Consider the following 6038-nt stretch of genomic DNA (forward strand, 5'->3'; position numbering starts at 1 on the left):
CACTACTTACTAAAGCTGAAGTAAACATAAATTCTCAGAATGTTTGCTGAAGGATGAGGTAGAAAGGGTTTGTCATACAGTATAAGGGTGGGGGAAGAGGTAAGTAGAAAGGTAAATCCAAATGCCCTTCCTAGATGAGAGAAAAGGGAGATAGGGAGATGGGGAGATGTATGTACCGCCTAGACCTGGGAAAGTTTCAGGTGGGTTAACTCCATTGTCAGAGTGACAGGAATTGGGAGGTCCCTCTGGAAAAAGGCTGTCACAGTGGAGCTGTTGCACTGTGTGTCATCTCCAGCTGCAGTCACAACTCTGGAGCATTGGAGGCCTGTAAAGTGGACATTCCTCTCCCAAGTGCCTGCACCATGCAACCCCTTCCACAGGCAGTGTCCTGTCTGAAGAGAGAAAAATAGTGTGGCATTTGGGCAGAAATGGCATTGGCAAAAGACCCTTGTCTGTGTGTATGTTGAAGGACTGGCTTTGTGACAGGAGCAGCTCAAGGAGAGTTGCTGTCTGGGCCTGAGGGAAATGGCCCCAGGAAGAGATGTGAAAGTAGGACACTGCCAAGGCTGAATGCACGTGGTGGATGATCTGAGGACAAACAGGGTAAACTCACGGATTCAAACTGTGTTCAACCTACTCAGTTCATCAGAACATCCAGTCTTGTTAATAAAGCAGATTTGCACATAATGATGGGCACCTGAGAGAATAAAGTATTTCAGTTCAACTATGTCCTCAAATATGTTTTCATAAATTACTGGCTGAAAGGAGAGGAAAAGCTTTGAGCAACTCAGACACAGGCTGCTCAAAGCTTTTTGCATTTTGGCTTGCTTTTACACACATGAAAGAGTTGAGAACTGGAGCACTAGTTTTCCTGACCACTCCCATAAAATATTTTTTTTTGTCCAATTACTTCTGATGGTTCAGGCTGGAAACTACCCGTTTCTGGGAGAAGAGGAAGAGAAGAGAAGAGAAGAGAAGAGAAGAGAAGAGAAGAGAAGAGAAGAGAAGAGAAGAGAAGAGAAGAGAAGAGAAGAGAAGAGAAGAGAAGAGAAGAGAAGAGAAGAGAAGAGAAGAGAGAAGAGAAGTAGCAGGTGCTCAGCAGGTGATGTGTTCCTGAGGACAGATTTCCCTTTTAACCACCCTGTCATTTTTTGACCCCCTTGGTGTTGCACCACTCTTCACTGTGGTCACCTACTACTGGTAGGGTTCCCCTCATATCCAGGTAATGCTCTGCAGGACATCACTGCTGCACAGTGGCACTTTGTCACCTCTGATGAACCATCACAGTCCCTGCAGCCAGGCTGCACTGTTGGTGCTGCATGGATTTGTTCCTTATAGACCTGAACACCAGGGAAGAGTTTTTCACAACTTCTTGTAAGGGACAAAACTGCACAACATTGAGAATTTCAGTATGCCTATTAAATTACAAGGAGGAGTCTTCTGACTCATGATTGGATAGAAAAAATGTGTCTACTATTTTTGAATTTCTGCAGGTTGTAGAAAATCTAGAAAAGACCTAGTCAGTTATTGACATAGTGGGTCCCTTGAGATCTGCTGGATCATCAGGCAGAAAGACTAATTCCAGTTCTCAAGAGGCATTATTTTCACCCACACAGGTGATTCTTCTATCAGGAGCTGCGATCCCATACAAGACACTGGAATCATCAACATTAGCAGGGATTTAACTCTGGAGTTTTCAAGAAGAAGCTCATTTGTCAGGGCCCTTGGGGCACTAATTGGCTTTAATGGCCACAATCAGCCTCAGCTGGGGTCTCCCCACACCCTGGCTCATGGAGCCTAATTTCAGCTCAGAACAGTGCTATCACTCCCTGCTCTAGCTGTGCTACAGCCATCTCTGTGACTTGGGGTCTCCTGTGATCCAGGTACTGTTGTAGACTTTGGTTCCTGAGTCTGTGAACACACTGACTGTTTATTTTTGCTTAATTTATTTTAGCTGCTTCTATGAGGGGAAATGTCTTGCTACTTCAGGACTGTTTTGTTGCTTGGGCTCTTGTGCCTCTTGGATGTTGATTGTTATGTTTTCACCTTAGGATAAAAATCTTGTTGCTTCAGCTCCACAAAAAGGTACGATTTGGGTAGTGGGGAATTGCCAAATTCAGAACAAAGATGTGAAAATACTGATACTTCTGTGATTTGGTATTGACCTTCCAAACAAGAAAGACTGAATATGACATGACTTTTGAAGCTGTGAGGTGTGGGGAGTGGCAGTATGTGGTTTTGTAGCAGGAGGCCTGTTCAGTTAGAATATTAACCAAGCACAAAGGAAAGGATGCTTTGTCATAAGCAGAACAGATAATAGAAAAGATCCCAGATACCTTGGCTCAAAGAACATTTCAGACTGATGAAGAAACTAAAACACAATATGTAATGATTTTCTTTGCTTGCCTGCAGTTTTCTTATTCTAGCAAAGGCTAGTGTCTGCCAACTGAAGCAGTGTCTGTATATCTTTTGTATGTTCATGAATAACTGCATTATAAATCTGACACACCTGTACTTGGGCACTTCAGTGGGAGGTGGTTTCATAATTTCAAAATTGAATATAATCTCAATCTTGTAAATCCAAGCATAATCTTGGTATAATTTCTGACCATATTTAGGACATTCTAGACCCAGAGACTTGAAATTACTCCAGATACTCAGCTATGAAGGAAGAAACAGCTTGTCCCTTGGAGAAGGCAAGAATATCATTTAGAAGATAGTTCTTTATTGGTTAATGGAAGGGGTTGTGCGAATCTATTTTGATGAACTTGGTGACCAAGATATCCTTTCCAGGGCTGCATTTAGGTTTCTTAGCTAAAGAGAGAGGGGTGTGTGTGGGGTGCACAGGAGTTGCAACCCATCATTCAAAATCCAGCAGTATTACTGGTTTATGAAGGAAATTAGTGTGGGTTTTTGTTTCAAGCAGCTCTTATCTCTCAAGTGTCTCTCTGAGCTCTATAGGCTGCAATGCTTATTATCAGATCACATCTTAGTTCTGGCAGAAGTTAGTATCTGTACCAAAAAGATGAGGAAACTGTGCTAAAGAGTAAGGAAGTGACCTACTTTAGAGTTGTAGAGGAGGGGGAAACCCAGCATAAGTCAGAATTCTGGTCTGCTGTGTTTCACTCATAGGCAATACTTCCTCCAGCACAAAGATCACTTCTAGTCTCTGCAGCCTATTCTGACTCTGCCTCCCCCCTTCCCTTTTCCCCAGGGGCTGTGTTAAGGGGCTGCACTTTCACTAGCTGCTCATGTGCATTGAGGAACAAATGAGCATGGTCGGCTGACTCCTATTGCTAATTGGTATGCTAGAAGGGAAACCTAGCATGCTGCAAGGAGCACTTTCTCTAGCCTGTAGAGACTGCAATGAGGAAAGGGTAGGAAAAAATGCTTGGAGGACACTAGGATGCTGTAAAGAAAACTCTCCCAAGTGCTACTTGGGAGCAATGTGTCCCTGCTTGTACTGGATGATCCTTCCTACTTTGTTTCCCTGTAGCTCCTTCTCACTGTGTACATGGCTGAGTTTGCCTAAGCCTCTGAAACATCTCAATTTCCTATGTGCCTCCATGCTGAAAGATGGTTTTCATTTGTTATTGAGCAGTGCTGAAAAATCCATCAGAGAAAAGTGGCATAGTTTACTTAAAGCTGTTTGATTAGTCAGAGGTTAAGTGCTGAGTGTTGCCTCTCCTTGGAAACTGGCCTCTGAGGAAGAGGAGCTGTATGTAGCCAGCTCAGCTCAGCGGTCACATATCAAATACTTGCAACAGTATCTGAGTTTTTAATGCAGCATTATTAATTGGTATTATTTAGCAACTCTTTTGGAAGGAGTAAAAATTCCTCATATTCCTTAGCTACTTGTACACTGTTAGTGGTGGCATAGTAACAAAATTAAACAAATTAATTGCTCTGAATGACATGGACTCAGTCCTCCCTGCATTTAAGCGTTTCAGCACAGATTGAGTGTTGTGTGATAAGGGTAGCTACTGGGCAGGGGTTGTACTTGACTTGTATTTGATCTAAAGTCTCCAAGCACTTACTCTCCTTAGATGGGAAAACATAATGTCCTTGTGCATAACTGGATGAGTTCACCTCCTGCTCTTCAAGGAGAGACCATAAGGAGGGCTGCTGCAACCCACAGCCTTTTCCTCCCTGTCTTGCACCTCACCAGTCTTAAGAAAAATCTCTGTAAGGCTGCTGCTGCCTCTGCCCTTGAGGCTGATGGCTTGCCAGTTTGATGTGAAATCACTCTTCTGTCCTTTCTCACCTTTGTTTTGCCATGAAAGGTATCAGATCTATCCCATAATACATCACTCTTTTTTCATCCTTGTCCCCATTATTTTCCTGCACTTTTTATCTCTCATGAAAGGTTGCTTTTCAAAACTCAGCTCCATCCTTAATTTTTTTCCTTGGTTTTTTTGAGCAGTGGGAGAGGCATAGGGGGTGGTGAATGAAACGTGTAATCCAGTAAGCTAGTATTAGCTTCTCTCTCTTCCATACTTAATGTTTCTGTAAATTTTTAGGTCAGGGAGAGCACCAACTTTTCCTTGGACCTCTTGTACACCATTTGCTTTTACATGTCACTTAGTTAACCTTGTATTGAGACTTAAAGCTTTGATTTCAATTATAGCTGCCTTAAGAAACAAGACCAGTCTTAATTAAGAGGTAGTAAGAAGATCCACAGACTCCCTAGGTAGTTTATCCCAGTAGTTCATCATCCTTATTATTGAATATGTATTCTAATTTGGCATGCCTGGCTGCTGCTTTCAGGCATTGTGTCCTATTATGTGTTTTTCCACAATATGCTAAAGGACTTGTGGTATTTTAGCCCTTCTGCCCAGGAAGCTGAATGCTCTCTGTGATTGAGTTCTGCAAGGGCTGTAGTGGAGGAGTTTGTCTCCAGGTGAGTTCAGCTGTGTTCTGTACCATCTACAATGTCACATGAACTATGAGCACTACTCTAGAACCAGACTTGACAAGGACCAAAGCTAAAGTACTTTCATCTCCCACGTCCTGCCTTAAATATCTAGGACTGCCCCATGTCTAAGTCTTGTTCTAAAATGCTTCATGTTTGTGCTCTACATCTCTGTTCTTCTTGTTTCAGAGAGTAAGGTCCAGATTTGCTTTAATAAAGAGGAAATGAAGCATTTAATGTAGGCCCGTTAAATGATCACCATTCATTCTGTGTATCAAATAAGAAATCAAAGATCTTATGATTGAAAAATTGCATATTGTTTAAATAAAGACTGCAGATATGGGAGACTTTAAAAACCAATGGAGGCTCAGGAACTGATGTAGCAATACAGTGCAACCAGCATTAACAGGACATAAATGGACTTTGTGATCTGTCCAGGGATCTGTTTAATGAATTATCACAGTAACTGCTGGCTGTAGCTCTATGGACTGACGTAGAGAAGACACCCTATACCCCATCTCTCTATTTGCTTAAAGAATATTTTTTCTTTTTCTGGGAAGTGTATGCTTATTACATTAGACAGATAAACCACATCATTATATTGTACTCTAGAGTTTATAGAAAATTTAGCATGTTGCTAAGTCAAAACTGTAAGGCAATGCACTATATTTTAAGTAGGTTTAAAGATGACAATTATGGTGATGCTTGCTTTGATTACAGTTTCATTTTGCTTCCACTGAAATGGTGGGTATCAATGTATCAAGGAGCAGAAATCCATTCTAACTGCACTCCATTAAGTTATTAGCTTTTTTTTTTTGACAATTAAAATTAATAGTTATGAGCACTGATGAACACCTAGTGCTCTATGCACAGCTTAAAAAATTACCAGCTCCAAAACATCTGCTTGAAATATCTGTAAATCTGATGGAACAGGAGGCGTTGTCCCTCATAAAAAGAATTTGGCATAAATCTTCAGACAAAAAACTTGCAGTAATTCTTCTTTCACAGATACTGCACAGTGAGATTATGTCAATATTAGGAAGTCAGAGTGACAAGGAACATTTCCAGGCACTGGGATACCATCATGTAAACTATAGATCTGTTCCAGTGTTCTCCAGAAACAACC

Source organism: Ammospiza nelsoni, chromosome 1, assembly GCF_027579445.1.
Source record: "Ammospiza nelsoni isolate bAmmNel1 chromosome 1, bAmmNel1.pri, whole genome shotgun sequence".
Classification (NCBI taxonomy): Eukaryota; Metazoa; Chordata; class Aves; order Passeriformes; family Passerellidae; genus Ammospiza; species Ammospiza nelsoni.